Here is an 18,469-nt window from a genome sequence, read left to right as displayed (position 1 = left end):
GCCACTTTCAACGCCCTACACCTGTTTTTGAATTCTTTTTCTTAAAGGGGACCCCTCCCCAAATTGTAAAAAAAAAAAAAACAACAACAAAAGTCAGGGTCCCACGAAGCCTGGCTCGCTCCACGCTAAGGCCAGGGCAGAGCACATGGCACACGGCTCCCACAGAGCCGGTCGCGTTGAAGTGGCCCTGGTTTTCTGCCCACTGAGCAGCCAGCCGGCCAGCCAGCTCTCTGCACCTTTCACCAACCGGCATCACCAGGTCTCGGCCACGCGCTGTACTCCTGGCTCTCAGTGCTCACGCTTAGAGGAGGGGGAACAGGATACATGGGAAATGGGAAGCCAGGAACCCGGCGGCAGCATGAGGACCGTGAGGAAAGAGATGGGCTGGAAGAAGCTGTGGAGGCAACGGCTGACTCTGCAGACAGTCCTGACTTACAATGGCTCAACTTATGATGGTTCGAGTGTATGATGGTGTGAATGCTGTATACATTTGGCAGAAACCATACTTGGAATTTTGCATTTTGATCTTTTCTGGGGCTGGGGATAGGTGGTATGATACTCCCCCCGATCCTCCCTGGTGAGGCTGGGTAGTGGCTGTGGTCCTGGCTCCCAGTTCGCGATCCCGAGGGTCCGACGCTCTGGCAACCATCCCACACGCACACAGCCCTTCTGTCACTTTCAGCAGTGTTCAAGAAATGATGTGTGAGAGTCAACCTGAGGGAGATCTATACTTGGAAACCATCACAGCCCCAGACCTCCGATCTGGCCTGTAAGGATGAGTAGGAGTTTGCCGACGGACAAGGGGAGGGCAGCTTAGGCAGAGGGAACAGCATGGGCAAAGGGGTGCACCAGCCCAGGTCACATGGGCACGCACAGGTGGCAGTCGGCCTGGCCTACAGGGCTGCTAGATGAAAAGAGAGACGGAGGGGCTGCCCCGGGCCGGGGGGGGTGTGCAGGGCCCAGGGATGTGTCAGCTTCCCGCAGCTGCCATCACAATGTGCCACGAGCCTGGTGGCTTCAAACAACGGAAACATGTCGTCTCACAGTCTGGGAGGCTGGAAGTGTGAGGTGAGGTGTGGCTGGGCCGGGCCCTTCTTTGCCTCTTCCAGCTTTGGGCTGTGGCTGGGCTACTTGGTGCCCCTCGGCGTCCCTCCAGCCTCTGCCCCGATGTCCCCTGGAGCTCTCCCCTGTGTCTGTGTCCCCTCCCCCTTCTTACGGGCACACCAGCCCTCTTAGGTGAGCGTCACCCACATGACGTAAACTGACTACGTCTACAGACACTCTTTCCAAATAAGGTCCCTGGGGTCAGGGCTTCAACAAATCCTTCTGGGGGCCCCCATTCAAACGACAGGACTTGCCACCATTAGATGGGTGACATGGACGGCATTGTGTCCCCCTCCAAATTCATATGTTGAAGCCCTAAACTTCCGTGTGACTACATTGGAGACAGAGCCCTTAAGGAGGTCGTCAGGGTCAAGCTCTGACCCTGTAGAAACAGATGTCCTTCCAAGGAGAGGAAGAGACACCAGAGATCTCTCCCCTCCCATACGAGGACACCGTGGGAAGGTGGCTGTCTGTGAGCCAGGAAGAGGCTCCCGGCAGACGCCGAACACTGCCAACCCTGATTTTGGATTTTCCAGCCTCCAGAACTGTGAGAAATAAGTTTCTGTTGTTTGAGACAACGGTGTGGGGCTGGGTGACAGGAAGCAGAGAGGAGTTGACGAGCCCCCAGGTCTGGAGGAAGTTCTGACCCACACGTGCTGCGGCTGGATGGCCTGGCGGGAAACTGAGCTTCCAGAGATGAACTGGGCACAGCCGAAGGCCTCTGGGAGCTTGGGGTCAGGCGGGGAGGCAGGAAGGAGCCCCAGACCTGCCAGGTAGCCATGAGCATGTCTTGGGGACGTGGTGCCGGGACAAGGAAGCTGCCTGAAGGGGCAGGGCAGGACGCCAAGCTGTGTCCTTACAAGGGAGCAAGAGCACCTGTTATCATCCCTGACCCAGCTGCGCCACCCAGCCTGACCTCTCCCCTGAGCTCCTGGCCCCCACATAGGGCGCCTGGCTCAGTCCCCTCCACCACCACTAACTATACGTTCTCAGCCAGTTTCATTAGCTTGTTCTCCAAATGGCTCTTCCTCTCCCTGTCACTGCTTCTTCTAACAACCTCCATCCTGCCCCTGCCCCTTTTAGAGCAGCCCACCCCCCACTGTCCTGAGACGAGCTTTCCCTTGCTCCCAGTGTCCTCTCAAAGCCCAGGTCAGTGTAGGCAGCAGGTGGAATAGGCAGCCTGCCTCGGGCTCTTGGCCACTGGGCCCCAGTTAGGGGCTCTGGCTGGCTGCCTGATCTGCTCTTGGTTCCCACGCGTCGTCTCCACTGGACTCTCTTCTGGCTCCACACCTCTTCCGGCCACCTTCCAGGTAGGATGGGGTGGCCCAGGTGGGATATTTGGATGCTTCCAGGCCTTTGGGCTCCAACCTCAGGGTCATTCTCAATCCCCTGCTCCAAAACTCCACATTCGATCGGTTTCCAGTTACTGTGGATTGGTCCTCCGAAATGCTTCTCACATTTGGGTCTTTCCTACTCTAGGGGTCACATTCCCAGTGGATGGAGTCACAGTGCTTCAGAGGCCACGCGTGGGAAAGTGGCTGCCTCTCTGACCATCTCTCACCCATTTCACAGACCATGCAAACTGGTCCCCAGAGCCTGCACCTTCCTCCCACTCTCGTCTCCTCTCACTCTGGCAGCTGGTGGCAGGACTCAGGCTTGAAGAAAGGCAAAGGGAGGGGCTCCTGCATGGGGCGGGGGTGGGGTGGGTCCTACATCTGGGCCTGGACCAAGGGCTCTGACAGAGCCGTGTGTGACAGGGCAGGTGGGCACAAGGAGCTGGTGGCCAGTGTTGGAACAGAGCACTGCTGCTGTGAATTATGCCATCACCGTGTTCCTGCAGGCTAGCACACACAGTGTGCTTGCTGTAATCTGTAACACTGTGTGTTTCGGCCCTGTGGTCGGCTAGTCCGGACTTCAACCCTCCAAGACGGCTGGACACTGTCCATAGCACCTGGTGCGAGAGCTCCTCAGAAGCCACATGAGAGAGCCGGCGCTTGGACTAGTGCATCAGTCAGGCTGCCTTGACCCCTCCGTGGAGGTTGAGAGGTCATGCTCTGGAGCAGGACCTCTGCGTTTCAGTTTCCTCTTCCTCATCCCAGCAGCCGGGCGACCATGGGCACTTCACCGCCTCTCAGCATCTTCCCTCACCCTCGTACAGAAGGTGAGCGGAGTGCCTCCTGTGAAGCTTGTTGCCGAGTGGGTGAGCCAACATGCACGAAGGGCTCAGCACAGTCCTAGCAGATGTCACATACTCCGTGGGAAAGCCATCACTGTCACTGTCATTAGGATGACAGGCAAGTCTGTGAAAACCCAAGCTCCAGAGGTCAGATTGATTGGGGCCTTTGATCCAAACGTAGAGACTTTTACCTCTGCGGACGGGGGACTTCTAGAAGCCTGATGGGCGTGGAGGTGGATGGAGAATCCCTCCGCTCACGAATGACCTAAATTTCCCAGCCCCACGTCTACCTTGCCCGCTAGCTCAGACCGGTCCCTCTGGCTTCCTTTCCGCGGTCACACCGGAGCAGGAACATACACACACGAAAGGGTTTCACGTGCACTCGCTGTTGATTCTCATGCCGCTTCACTGTCGCCTCTGCTCTGTGCAGAGCGGGGCTGAGATGAACACTTAGAAAAGGTGACATTTGGAGGCTTTGGCCTCGCAGATGGTTGGCTCTCTGGGTTGGCGAATTCCAGGCTGCCTTCCTTTGCTGCTGTCACGCCGTTGCCGTTGCCATGGCGTTCGTGTGCGCACGCAAGAGGCTCACATCTCGTCAGCTTCTGAACACTCATCCAGAGCCTCGGAGTGAGGTGGTGGGAAGACTGTGTGCAGAGAATCAGGGAGGCTGCAGGGCGTGGGAGGGACTCAATCTGGCTCTGGCACCTTGTGCTGATGGAGGCTGGGGGAGAGGGAAGAGGCCTCGCTGTCTCCAAACCGGGACACGTGGACGGAGGCACAGTGCGCCCTTGGGCAGGGGTGGCTGCAAGGCATGCTGGGACCTCAGCAGCACAGGCCGGAGGACTGGGGAGTCAGATGGAGGTCCTGGCACCCGGCCTTCTGCGGGCTCAAGCCTGCGCCTGCCTGGCAGCCCGCTCCCCAGACAGCAGCCCAGGTGAGATTTTAAAAACATAAATGACATTGCATCACACCCCCACTCAAAGACCTCTTCAGTGGCCTCCAGTCACCGTTCAAATAGAATCCAAACTCCCTCCCAAGGCCACAGACAGTAGGTTAGACCTATAAATGCAGCATCCACGAGGCCGGGACCCACGCCATCCCTTCCCAGTGTTGTGTCACAGCCAGAAAAGCACGGTCCAGCATTCGAGGGCAATGTCCATCCCTTCAAGTCCTTTCACTCTATGTGTCACATACCAGAAAGGTGACACAGGTCATCGATGTGTCCTCCTCCTCGGGAGCTGTCACACCCCCTGTGCTCAGCCTCCCCCACACACCCCTGCTTGTCCGCTTCCCCTCTGCCTTCACCTGCTCTGGGAAACCTAAAGATTCCATCTGGTCAGAGGAGGTCGGCCTCGAAGGGCGGGGAAGAAGAGCAGAGCACACGGGCCAGGGCGGCAGCCGGCCAGCAGCCCGCACGCGGCAGTAACTTGGGTCCTGCTGCACGTGCACGCATTAAACTGTGAGCCACCCCTGCGCACCTGCTCAGGTGACTTCCTACAACTGCTCCAAAGTCACCATAAATGCACTTTAAATGCTGCTGATTTAACACTGTGCCTTTAATAAATAAACAAATATAGAGCTCATGACCTGCTGGCATCGCTGTATTCACAGAGTTTCACACGGCTGGCTCATTCTCATCATTCGGGTTTTTGCCCCAAAACTACCTTTTCTTTTCTTCTTAATTTTTTCATTTTTATTTAAATCCGATTAATTAACATAATGGATTATTAGTTTCAGAGGTAGAGGTCGGTGATTCATCAGTCTTATATAAGGCCCAGTGCTCATTCCATCACGTGCCCTCGTTCATGCCCATCACCCAGTGACCCCATCCCCCCCAGCAACCCTCAGTTTGTTTCCTGTGATTAAGAGCCTCTTACGATTTGTCTTCCTCCCCGCTTTCATCCGATTTTATTTTTCCCTCCCTTCTCTTATGATCCTCTGTTTCGTTTCTTAAATTCCACATATGAGTGAGATCAGATGATCACTGTCTTTCTCCGATTGACTTATTTTGCAAAAGCTGTCTTTTCAGAGAGGCCTTTCCTGGCCCCTACCTTTCCCCGGAAGAGCCCCTCGCCAGCACAGGGCCCTGTTCTGTAGTGTCTGGAAGGATCTGTCTTAAGCTCCAGCCCTGCGCATGTAGCGTGTGCGTGTCTCCCTGAGTAGGTCATCGCAGGCACCAGTACCACTGGATAAATGAACTGGTGAGCTGGTGTATTCTGAAATCATGGTGGGGTTTCAGAGCACGTCTGGTGGAGAGAGATGTATTCCCTGCTGTGTGACCATAGGAAAGTCACCTGGCCCGACGTCTCACGCTGTGAACGGGGGATGGTGGTAAGTACCCACTGAAGACAGCCCTGAACCTTCCCCAGAGGTCCCCAGACAGAACTCACTGGCCTCCTGTGAAGCGGGAACGGTGGGCAGCTGGGCTCCCGCGTGGCTGGACTCTGGGGCCACCACTCGCAGTTCCCAGGGATGGAGGAGGCTCTGGGGCCACAGGGCTGGGCAAAGAGACTGCACGGGCTACAGGACACAGGAGGGGAGGGACTTGTCTGAGAGAGTTGGGCTGGGACTTCCGCTGCCCTCCCTCCTGGCCTGCTCTCCCTCCGTGGCGCTGTTTGCAGTGTCCTCCAGCCCCAGGACCAGGGTCTTACTCTGACCGCCCCAGGGACTGCAGCCAGGATGGGACGCAGGGAAGCCGGGAGAGTCGGGGAAGGCCAGGAACCATGGAGAGCCTTGGGGCCTGGCTGGTCCGGAGTGGCCTCCCCTCACGGGCTGCTGGCCTTCATCCACCCGCCGCCTCTCGGGCACTCAGCGTCTCCTGCCTCCTCTCAGGGCTCCTGCCGCCACCGGCCAGCTCGGAGCTCTGGCTCACTCACGACTAGATTTTCTATACCTTCTGCCTACTCATAGCTTCCTCCTACTTCCGCAGAATTTGAACTCCCTCAGGCCCTGGCAGCCCCTCTGGCTGCAGGGCTTCTTCCTGAGTGTCCTTGAACTCCTGCCACCACCAGCAACTCCAGGACTCTCTCCATGTCTCCCTGTCCAAATTCCTGACACAGGTCAGCTGGCCAAACGCCCTGGCTGGGCAGCTTTCCGGTGCAGCTGGGTCATCTTTATGGCAGGTCCGCGGGCTTCCTCCGGAATGAGCTGCCCACCCTGCCCGGCTCTCCCTGGCTAGGGCTCTGGCAAGGTCAAGGCCATCATGCTTTGAGGGTCACCTGTGACAGTTTCCCTGGAAGGGAAGGGTTTTTAGGCACCATGACGATGTGCCTGTCCACCCCCTCTACTTGCCTGACACTCCAGCCGACACCCCCGGCTCCCTTGCCCCCCCACCCCAGCACCTTTGCTTGTGGTTTTGTTTTCTAACTGCTGTGTTCCCTACCTGCTGTCTCAGCTCAAACGCCACCTCCTCAATGGGGTCCTCCCAGATCGCCAGAGTCGAATGTCACCTCTCCGTATTGGGACCTCTAAATCCCCTTGTCCCACTGTGATACTTCTACTTTTTGTAACTGTGAGTGTGGTGGACAGAATAATGGCTCCCCCTCCCCCAGATATGTCCACATCCTAATCCCTGGGCCCTGTGAATGCGTGACCTAATGTGGCAAAAGGGATTTTGTAGGTGTGACTTAGTTAAGGACTCAGAGAGGGGTCGATCTCCTCGATTGTCTAGTGGGCCCAGTGTAATTACAGGGTCCTTCTGAAGTGGGGCCAGAGGCCAAGGAGGCATGTCTAGAAGCTGAAAAGCCAAAGACGCGGTGTTCCCTGAGCCTCCAGAAGGAACCAGCTCTGCCAACAGCCTGATTTGAGCTCCTGGGATCCACATCGGACTGCCGGCAGCCAGGCCTGTAAGAAAAGAAGTTTGTGTTGTATTGAAGCTCTACAGTCTGTGGTTTGTTCCGGCAGCCGTAGAAAACCCATCCCGGTAGCTGATGTGGGATTGTTCCTTTGCTGGGGCAGGAGACTCTCCAGGGGGGACTGTATCTTGCACGTCTTTGCACATCTACATACATTTTTTAAAACATGTGTTCATGACTGCACGGGTCTCTCAGTTCTTAACCGAGCGATCCATCCTGGGCCACCCTCCCTCAACCTCCTGCGGGCTCCTCCCCCCGGACCAGCCCTGGGAGGACGATTTCCTGGAGGAAAGGAAGATTTTCCCCTGGCGTGGCAGCACCACTGCCCCGTCCATGGATGCCTTCCACGATATTTTTATAAAGTGATTCTCTTATGCAGCACCGTTCACATCCATTGTAAGGAGCAGAGAGGACACTTCCAGGAAATGTCTGCTCCAATAAAGCCACTTTGGCCTCTACCACTGGCCGTCCGACACAGTTTGAGAACTGGCCAGAAAGATAAAATTCACGCTCCTGTGGCTCTTATGCACGGCCACGCAGTCTGGCCTGTCTTCCTCCTGACGCTTGGTGGTTTTTCCCTGTCGCCAAGCCTCGATTCTGGGCCTGCCCAGCGCCTAGATTCCCTAACGTCAAGAAGGTTCCGAGTTTAGGAATCTTAGCAACTGCTGCCCCTCTAGCCTGGAGCGACTTGCCCAGTCTGACCCAGCCCTGCTCTTGCTGGACGATTCGACTGTCACCATGTCCTGTAGAAAATGTCCTTCTGCACATGGAGATCAGGGGATGTGGGTTCCAAGCAGAGGCTGAGAATCTTGTGGGATGAGCTGTGGTCTCCAAGCCAGGCTGTTGCCCTGATGGGAAGTAAGGGGACCCTGGGGAGACATCCTCTCTTGCTGGAACACTTTTGGTTTTTTGGGTTTTTTTTCGTTTTTTAAGTAATCTCCACACCGAACGTGGGGCTTGAACTCACAACCCTGAGATCAAGCATCACATGCACTGCCAACTGAGCCAGTAGGTGCCCCTCTTGCTGGAACTTCTAAGCTCATGGCTTCTCTCTGTTGCCCCAGCCACGCAGGCCGCTATATAATTTGTGAGCCCAGTACAAAATGAAAATGTGGCGCTCTAGCCAGAGGCAGGAAGACTACCTCCCCTTCCTGTGGGCCAACACCCCAACCATCGTGGAGAACAACCTCCAAAGGATTAGACAGCTCGGGGACATGTTTGGTGCTTGGATCAGAGAGGGTGTTGTGGGACTACCAGCCAAGGGTGGGGGCAGCCATGACTATGCCCCACTTGCCAGGGGTGGAGGGCGGCAGCCCTGGGGTGGGTGTGGGAGGGATGAGGCTGGACAGGACTCAGGACCCTAGGAGGCAAGGAGGCCGGGAGGTGACCAGGGTTGGGACCAAGGCTCCAAGCCCCCCACCCAGTCTGCTGCATTGTCCCTGGACTTCACTTACAAAACTCAAAGATACAATTAAGAAGAATTTCAAGGGGTTGGGGCGCCTGAGTGGCTCAGTCAGTTAAGCATCTTCTGCTCAGGCCATGATCCCAGGGTCCTGGGCTCGAGCCCCCCATCGGGCTGTCTACTCAGTGGGGAGCCTGCTTCTCCCTCTCCTTCTGCCTGCCTCTCTGCCTGCTTGTGCTTTCTCGCTCTTTCTGTGTCAAATGAATAAATAAAATAAAATCTTAAAAAAAAAAAGAATAATTTCAAGTGGTGTCTGGGTGACTCAGTTGATAAAGCATCGGACTCTTGATTTCAGCTCAGGTCATGATCTTAGGGTCATGGGATCAAGCCAAGTCAGGCTCTGCCCTGGGTGTGGAGTCTGCTTGAGATTTCTTTCCCTCTCCCTCTGCATGCATGCTCTCTCTTTCTCTGTCTCTCCATCTCAAAAAAAAGAAAAAAAGAAAAAAAAAGAATAAGAAAAATGAATTTCAAGATGGTGACAGCAGGGAGTCGAACTTCAATCATAAGTCCCCTTCTGAGCACAGGGCGCTGTGTGACTGGACTGGTTACACACCCAGGAAGCCAGCCCTCCAGCCAGTCCCCTGCCCAGACAGGGTGGGCCGGGCCTTCACTGCTTGCCTCCTGTGACCATGGCCCTGCCCATCCATCCGCCCACCAGGCTGGCCGCCGCAGGCCAGGGTCCAGGCTTCAGAGGTGCACGCGGCAGTCTCTGTGGGGGTTGTCCAGCACATTCTGGGTGCCCACGCTGGTCGCAGGAGAACTCCAGGGAGTCGGTGGCCCTGAGGGGAAATATTTCTCCTGTCCTGCCCCAGGCTGACCAGACTCCGTTGCCCCCCACAGGCCAGCTCCTCTGGGCTGCACCCAGTGCCCCCCCAAGGAACAGCTTGTGACTGCCACGACCGCCACTCCTGATGGGAGCTCCTTCTCATGCCGGCAGGCCCTTCACCCCAGAGGGAGACATTGGGGATTGGAGGTCCGGGCCACCGGCTGGGGAGCGGTGGAGCTGGGCTGCCCCCGAAGCTGCAGACCAGCAGTGCTGAGCCCCCACCGGCACCCACTCCCCCTCCCGCCCCCGCTGGGTGCACAGCCTTCCTGCTGCTATTTCCCCCTGCCATATGCACCCTCACTAAATTTACATTAATCATTCAAAAGAGAAGGAGCTGAGCTTCTGCACCGCTGATCTGCTTCCCGGATATTAGGACCTCCGCACGAGGCTTCCTTCAAGGCCGCCGCGGTCCTGGGCCCGCTGGCTTGCACTGCCTGCCTATCCTTGGTCTGAAGCGACCTTCTCCCTCTCTCCTCTTTCAGGATGTTTCCCCGTTTAGTAGATATGTGCGCTGTGGCTGGTGTGTTTTGATATCCAGTTAGTAATTTCCGCTTGCAAGCGCGCAGACCAGAAGGGAGCCACCCCTGTGTGCTCCTCTGACTCCTCCTAGGCCTCACCCAGCTACGGCTCAGCGGCCCTGGTCCGCGGGAGGGGAGGGTCTGTGGGATCTAGAGCTCCGGGAAGCCCAAATTCCTTATCTATTTCCTCCCAGCCACTGCTTTGTCTTAAAATAGGACTCCCAGCCTAATACATTTTACAGGCCGTGGTGCTCTGCGGATTGAAGGAGCGTTACAGGACGCGGCGCGCTGGCAGAGGCTCCGGACGTGCCCAACATGTAGAGCGGGGTCTGGGGGCTGGGCCGCCTGAGGTCAAACCTTCCCCGGCTCTCAGTCAGCTGCAGGCCGATTGGGCCGCTACCTCTCTGGAGTTCAGGGTCATCTGCCAAAAGGGGGTCACGGTACTCGCGACCTCCAAGTCTGCTCTGAGGTTTAAATGGGTTGAGATCCGCGAAGTTCTTAGAATCAGGCCTGGCACGAGAGCGCTATTCAAATATTTGCTAAGTAAATAAATTCCCTCTTCCCTCCTGAGTTCTAGGCCAATGAAAGAGACGCTGGAGATGCAAACAGCGGCTTTATTAAGGGGGAGACTGAACCTGAGGCCTGGCTCACAGCCACAACCGTGCGCCCCAATTGGAACGGAACTTCCCCGCTGCAGGCTGGCCAGGCCTGTCCTATAGGCTCCCTGTGTCGTGAGGCTGTGACCAGAGGGCAGGGCAGTGAGGGAAGGACCGGTGGAACCAAGCCTGGTCAGGCCCCTGCTGGTCAGGCTCCCGTTCCCCACACCCCAAGTGGACAGGAGAGGTGCAGAGAGGCCGGGGCTGTCCTGCCCCTTCCTTCAAACCCTGGGGGAGAGGGCAGGGGGTCGATGAGAGAGCATGTGTTAACGCGTGCACATCTGGCACGTGTTCGGTTCTTCCCTGCTCACAACAGTCTGACAACGAAGCGTCACCATCCCTACTTTTTCAGACAAAACAACTGGGACTCAAAAACATTAGGTGGGGCGCCTGGCTGGCTCAGTCAAGAGTGTGCGCTCTTGATCTCGGGGTCGTGAGTTCAAGCCCCACCTTGAGGGTAGAGATGACTTAAATAAGTAAAACGTAAACGAAAAAAGAAAATCTCAACACATCAGGTGACTTGTCCAGAGGTCCCATGGCTAAGAAGCCGCCAAGCCGAGACGTAAGCCCAGCTATTTCGCACTCGGAGGCATGGGCTCTCTCCCCTTCACCATGGCAGCTGTGGTTCCACGGGAGCCACTGGGACATGCTGGTCAGCTATGGCTCTCAGGAGAGTTGGCACAATTTGTTAGCTGTCCCTTTCCTTCGGAAGGGAACACGCTTCGGTGTTGATGCTTGGTCAAGGAGGCAGGTACAACGGGTTCAGATGATGGTGTTTATTGGCCGGCTTCTGTCTTAGGTGCGGGGCCCGGGGAGGCGGGAGTCCAGGCTGGGCAGGGGTGTCCTCACGAGGCCCTGCCACTGTGCCCCTGCGAGAAGCAGCCAGGAGCTGAGAGAGACAGTCCCCACCACTGAGCCCACCAGGCCCAGAGTCCCAGGAGCCTTCTGCCTCTGAGATCTGGACACAGTGTGACTGTCACTATTTTGAGGGGTGTCAGAGGAAGAGCAGGGGCCAAGAGTAGGACCCCCAAAACTGCCAGGTGACACGGTGCCTTGCCCAGCTTAGAGAGAGCAGCACTCCACATAGCAGGGCCAGCTCTGCACGAGGGCAGGGAAGGAGGGGGGCAGTTCTGGCTCATTGGGCACAAGCAATCCAAATGGACTCTGGCTGACTTTAGCACAAAACGAATGTACTGGATGGGTATAGATTAGCCTCCACAGTCGAGGGAAGACACAATGACCCAGGCCTGTGCAGGCCAGGAACTGGGGCGGCCCTGGGGGTCCAGGTGGGGATGGAAATAACAGGAGGGATTAGAGAACATTTGGCCTGGGAAAGCAACAGGAACTGGTAACGGGGTGGGTAGAGGGGACAGGCAGAAGGAGGACTTGGGGAGGGGGCTATGAAGAGGCCTGGGCTCCAGGAGCAAGGACAGCCTACTAGGAACAGGGGGCTTCCATCTGGGGGAACTGTGAGCTCAATGTGCCTGTTGAACCCCAGTCTGGAGTCTGGGCAGAGGCCCAGCCCAAGGTCCAGGTTTGGGGGTCATCAGCACGGGGTGACTGTGGAAGAATGAAGGTCTGAAGGGACAGCAGGGACATTGCCTGGAGGGGAGAGGAGATGGGCATGGGCCCTTCCTCTCCCCAGCAGGTGACCCCGTGGTCTACATGGGCCTGCGGCACAGCTGGTACCTTCTCTGCCCTTCCACGGTACGTGGTAGGTACTCAATGAACACCTGCAGCTTGATGTATCAATGGAAGGAGACAGCTGGATGCAGAAGCTGCTCCCATGTGTCAGGCCCCAAAGACGACCCAGAACGCATCACCCACAGAGCTGCATGGGGCCGTTCTAAGTCACACTTTCTGCCTCCTGACCCTTTAAGGCAAACAACTGTGTTCATCTGAACCAGAGTCCTCGACTTGGCATCCCCGTGGATAGAAAAGAAACACAGGATGACACATCCCTCCTGCTCCCAAATGCTATGTTCTGCTGAGAGATACAAACAAATCCGCATATTTAAATGCAGGCCGCCCACTTGCCTGGAAGGGGGCGGATCCCAGCGTGACAAGTACACATGGTCCTGGCCGGGTTGACATGGAAGTCTTTCCCCGAAACCTGTCACTCTTGGACACGTTGGTCCGCCACCATCCTAGCTCAGCGCCCTTTGTTTGATGCCCTGTCAGGTCTGTGTCTGCAGGCCTGCCCCTCGCAGGTGCGCCTGGGGCCCTGCTCTGATCTGCACCAACCTCAGTTGGTTCGTGACTCCGAGGAGCTGGCGGGTTGGTTGTGTGTCCTCGAGATCTGCCTGCTGCCGCACGGCCGTCTGCTGGAGGTGGGGGTTTCCTAAAGCGTTGTTTTAAAGCCGGCACAGCAATGTGTTTGTTGAGCCTTGCTGCTGGCTTTGCAATTCCTGTGAGAGCCAGGCTTCGTCCTGGCCCCGGAGAGCTCCGGTGGGGACCGCCGATAGCCTGCCACAGGCTAAATGTCAGCCTCTTGTGAATTTGCAGGACTTCAGAGCTCAAGGGGCCACCCGGGAGCTCGCCTAAGTCCTCTGTCCTTCCACAGAGCAGGGGCGCCAGGCTGAGCAGGGCGACGTGACAGAAGAGGCAGCTCTGGGTCCCCAGCTGTGTGGTCTTTCCTGAGAGGCGAGTGAGAAGCCACGTTGACTTTCACCGGGAGCCAGACCGCTGCCTCCCGTTGGGGCTGGCCGAGGTCCCAGCTCTTTTCCTGTCCCTGAGGCATAGGTGGCATTTCCACCCGGCTGAGTCACCAGGGTTTTTTCCAGGTGGAGATGGTAATTACCAACCAAGCAGAGCCCAGAGCTCCTTTGTCGCCCGTGGAGGCGGCTCTGGGCTGCCAATTTAGGCCCAAGACTCTCTGTGTAGATATGTGTCCTCAAAGCCCGTTTGTGGAATGAGCAGAGAGTCCTGGTCACTCTCCCCGACACACGAGATGAGCTACAAACTACAGGTCCGTATTGGGGGCAGTGACCGCGGCACTCGTGCCCTCCTGCATCGGACCCAGGGCCCCTATCAGATGAGCATCCGTGCAGGAGATGCGCTGTGAACAAGACGCCCGCTCTTTCCTAGGCAGATGCTGCTTATTCCTTGTAACGGCCACATGATCCCCGTTGTAAACACGAAGGAACTCAATTTTAGGGAGCTTAGGCCACTCTGCTCCTTACCCTAAGGAGTTTACCATGCAGGCAAGTCAAGAAATACAAAACCACAGCCAGAGGGTCAAAGGTAACACGCTGTACATAATCACGGGGAGAAAGGAGTACATAGGGAAACCTTCATTCAGTCGTTCAACAAACACTGGATTTAGCAAGAGGTAATCCCCGTTCTTGGCTGGGTTCTGCCCAGAACTCCTGTGTCCCACACACCTCTGGTGCTGATTTGCTGATACCCTGGATGAGGCACTTCCTTGCCTCGGTTTCCCCCTTACGGTGACCACGCTGGCTGCCGACACTGTTAACAAGGATGCTGCGGGAAGGAGGAGGTGCCAGCCTCGGAGTGTGGGTTCCCGGGGGAGGGGGTGCAGGCCTTTCCCCTGTAATTTATTTCCAGCTCCGGTGCTTGTGAACTCCTCCCAATCCTCCTGCTGAAGTGTGTGCAATGTCTGTGGGTTGTCACACGCATTAATTATCTGCTGAAGGTTATAAAGTACCCCTCGCTTTGGCAAGATCACTCTAAAGAAAAGGGCTTTATCAATGTCGCCATTAAGTGCAATCGCAGAGAGTGGAGAAGATGGAAAGGAAAATCGCTCAAGCCAAAGAATAAATGACATTTCAGAAAACGCAGAACAAGTGGATATGAAGATCAATTGGAACTTAAAGTGACGACACGTCCAATGACATAGTCACGGATTCTGGGTTGCTTCGGGCAAGAAAGGGGGACGGTACACACGGAGCCAGACAAGAGGCCCTGAGGCAGGGAGCAAAAGGTTTGATCCTGGGCAGCGTCTTAACCCTTCTGTGCCTCCGTTTTCTCATTCATGAAGTGGGACAATATTCACACTGAACCGGAAAGTGATAATAAGAGAATACAACTTCATACGCCTGGCATCTACCAGGTGCTCACAAATCACAGCTGTCATCACGGAGAGTCAACGGTGGAGGAAGCGAGAGGTGGGCACGGAATTCGCAGGTGCTCAGAACGCATTTCATTTCGTTGGACTAAAATGAAGCTTTGTTTTAAATGTCCCTGTCTCATTGTTTCCAGACTGTATGTCATCTTACCATGCAGCACATAGACCGTGCAATGCTGGTAAATATAACAGGCTCCCGCGGGGGGGGGGGTGCTGATTTGTGGCGTGTGCCAGTCTTCATGGGGTGCATATTCCCACCGTGGCTGATTTCAAGCTCCCAGCCTGCCCTCACTGAACACAGTCAGGAAGAGACGTCAGCGGCTCGTCACGTCATTTCCGTGGATTTCTGCTGTAAAGATACAACAGACGAGAGCGTAGATGATGGCAGTATGTAGTAAAGCCATCAGGAAATGATGAGTTTGGGATATTTATTACCTTTGTTCTTTTAAAGATTTTATTTATTCATTTGAGAGAGAGAGCAGGGGGAGGGGCAGAAGGAGAGGGAGAAGCAGACTCCCTGCTGAGTGGGGAGACCAATGCAGGGATCGATCCCAGGACCCTGAGATCATGACCTGAGCCGAAGGCAGATAGGTGCTCAACAGACTGAGTCACCCCAGGCACCCCTATTACCTTTGTTTTTGATATAATTTGTTTAATTGTAAGTTTATATAGTTTGATTTTTATGGATGGCTGTGTTTAACAATCAGCTCACAGAATCCTAAAAGCTGAACCGTCGGCAAAGCTGGCTCCAGCACACCACTCTCTGCAGAGTCCCGGCAGTTGGGTCTGGTACTCAGTAAGAGCTCAATATTTGGTCATCTCTTTTTTCCAGCTCTGACATTGTCTCATTAACTACTGCCTTGGTGGAACTGAGAGGATAGAAAAGTCTAGAAAGGGACGAGGGAAGAAATGGCAGAAGAGCATGCAAGAGAAGCTAGTGGAAGATAGAACTGGACCTGGAGGCTCTGGGCCCTCCTGAGATGGGGACTTTCTCTAGGACGAATCACAGTGTGGGTACCTGGGGCTGTCTGTCTTCTGTGCTTGTCCCACACCAATCCCCTTCCTGCAGTATGAGACTCCCAGCGGGTGGCCAGGACTCCACCACTGCCAGAGGAAATGGTGGTGATTCCCCCTCCCACTTCCCCTGGCCGAGACCAGTCATGTGACCTAGACTGGCCTTCTGGGTACACCTGTCTGAGAATGTGAATCTTGAGCAAGTGGTGAGGAGATAAGATTGCTGCAAGAATGGATTCCTATTGTGGTGAGCAGCAGAGCAGTGAGATCCTGGTCATTTCTCCTGCCTGGTTCCAGAAGGCCCCTGGGTCCTGCTCAGTGTTCATTCTGCTTCTTTGGCTTTGCTTTGGCTCACTGAGCCCTCTGGTATTTTATTGTGGCAGATCCTCTGGGCAACCTTCTCAATTTCATCCTTTTTTTTTTTTTTTTTTAGACTTGTAATTTGCTGGCCAAAAAACTTCATTTCCCAGCCTCTCTCCAAGCTGTTGTGGCTATGAGTAGGTCCCTGCCAAAGAGATGTATGCACTAGTATTGGGTGGGACTTCCAGAAGAGTGTGTCATTTGGTCATTTCTCTCTCCTCCTTGCTGTCGGTTGGAATGTGGAAGCAATGGCTGGAGCTCTAGCAGCCATTCTAGATCATGAAAAGATCTGAGAATGGAAGTCATGTACGGTGGAGCAGAAACAGAAAGAGCTGGGGCCTCTGATGAGTTTATGGGGTCTCCATATCAGTTCTCTTCTTCTAACCTCTGGACTTTGTTTATGTGACAGAACAAACCCCTGTGTGCCATCCCTATTGCAGTAGGGTTTCTGCTGATCACAGCTGAAGCTCTTCCTCCAAGTATGACTTCCAGTAAAATTCCTTTGGCTTATGACCGACCACCAGGGTTAGTTTCCATTATGGTAGCTTCATAGCTGAGTCCTGACTGACTCACAGTCGATTCATCCTCTCCCCAACAATCTCAAGCCCCACATTCTGGACCCAAATGCCTTGTCTTCCTTGTCTGCCTTGTCAGTGACCCAGCAGACACTGGTTCCTTCCCAAAGGATAGGTCCTCTTACACTCTGTCTGTGCTGTGCCCTCCCCAGGGATGTCCTTCCCTGACCTTGACTGCTTTTAAGATCCAACACAAACATCACCTGTGTGACAGCCTTGCTTGGATGGGTCCATGTCGTAATTAACTGTTTACTTGGCTGTTCCCACCAGACCACAGCAACCTGGCTTTTAGCACACTGTGTGGCATGTCCCAGGGGCTGAGCACAAGTGGTCTGAAGGAGGGAACGGACATCGCAGACATTGGAGGTGGGTTATAGCTTTATAATGAGACCCAGCAATCTCTTCCCACAGACTGGCTGCCTACCTGGCTCTGTTCATGCCTGGAGATTTCCGTGTGTCATCTGGGCTGATTTCCTGCCGCTCTAATCCATGCCAAACACGAGTCTGATTTTGAACGGATGATGTCAGGCTTGAAGGTATTTTGGACGTTAACAATATCCCTAAGAGCAACAAAATAAATAAAGTGGTAGTGGATTATAACCACCAGAGTAAAAAAATAAATATTTGTGAGTCCAGACTAATATAAATGATCGAATGAATTAACAAATGGGGGAGAAGAGACTAATCTCCCATGCGGAAGAACTCCAAAGAATGTACGCAGACCCTCTGCCCTCAAGAAGGGTGATTGTGACCCCCCACTCTACAGGCGTGAGTTTCTTCCAAAGTGTGCAGCCTGGAAGGGAGGGTGTGGAGGGCGGCTTCACAGTGGCGATGGCTGACAGATACAGCCTCAGCCGGGTGACCAAGGCCAGCATCAAGAGTCCGACGTCATGTGGGTGGTATGAGAGCGTGATGTGATGACAATGGCTCTCTATCTCTGGGGTCTTCCCCCCAATAAACCATAGCCCTGGTCTAGTCAGGAGAAAGTCATCAGACAAATCTCAGCAGTGGGTCTTCCTAAGAAGTACCCAACCAGCACTCTTCCAACCTACCTGTCAAAGCCATCAAAGACAAGGAAAGTCTGAGGAATGATCACTGCTAAAGAGGAGCCCAAGGACCCATGAAAACCAAACAAGGTGCGGGGTCCTGGATGCGGTCCTGGGGCAGGGGAAAGATGAGGCTGAAACACAGGAAATCTGAATCAACTATGGACTTTAGTGAGTAACAACGTATCGGTATTGGTTAATCAACTGTAACAAATGTATCGTGTTAATGGAAGATGTTAATAATAGGGGAAACTGGGTGCAGGGTCTATGGGAACGCTACACTATTAACTGCATTTTTTCTGTAAATTTAAAACTGCTCCAAAAAATAAGTCCTATTAAAAAGAAAAATCATATTCCCAAGACATGGTAGAGAAACAACAATAATATCTACTATTATTTTTTTAGAGGGGGAAAGGACGGAGAGGGAGAGAGAATCTTTAGCAGGCTCCACACCCAAGAAGATCCCTTCTTGGGGATTGATTTCAAGACCCTGAGATTGTGACCTCGGTGGTAATCAAGAGTCGGCCACTCAACGGACTAAGCCACACAGAAGCCCCAATACTATCCATTATTCATTGATATTATCATGTGTCCATATTCTCTACGCCTGCTCCGGCTAACCTGGGGGAAGCCAGAATGCGGAGGACACAGCCAGCCCAGGGCACTGAAAGGGGAGAATGGCAGCCAGGTCAGCCCTGGACGTCCTCTGACCGGCATCCCCACGGAAGCTCCGCGCACTCTCCCATCCCACCACCTTGGCTCCGACTGCCTTTTCTCTCCGGGACGCTACA

The sequence above is a fragment of the Ursus arctos genome, unplaced genomic scaffold, assembly GCF_023065955.2.
Source record: "Ursus arctos isolate Adak ecotype North America unplaced genomic scaffold, UrsArc2.0 scaffold_6, whole genome shotgun sequence".
NCBI lineage: Eukaryota > Metazoa > Chordata > Mammalia > Carnivora > Ursidae > Ursus > Ursus arctos.
The sequence above is the reverse complement of the archived record's forward strand: the minus strand, read 5'-3'. Positions refer to the sequence as shown.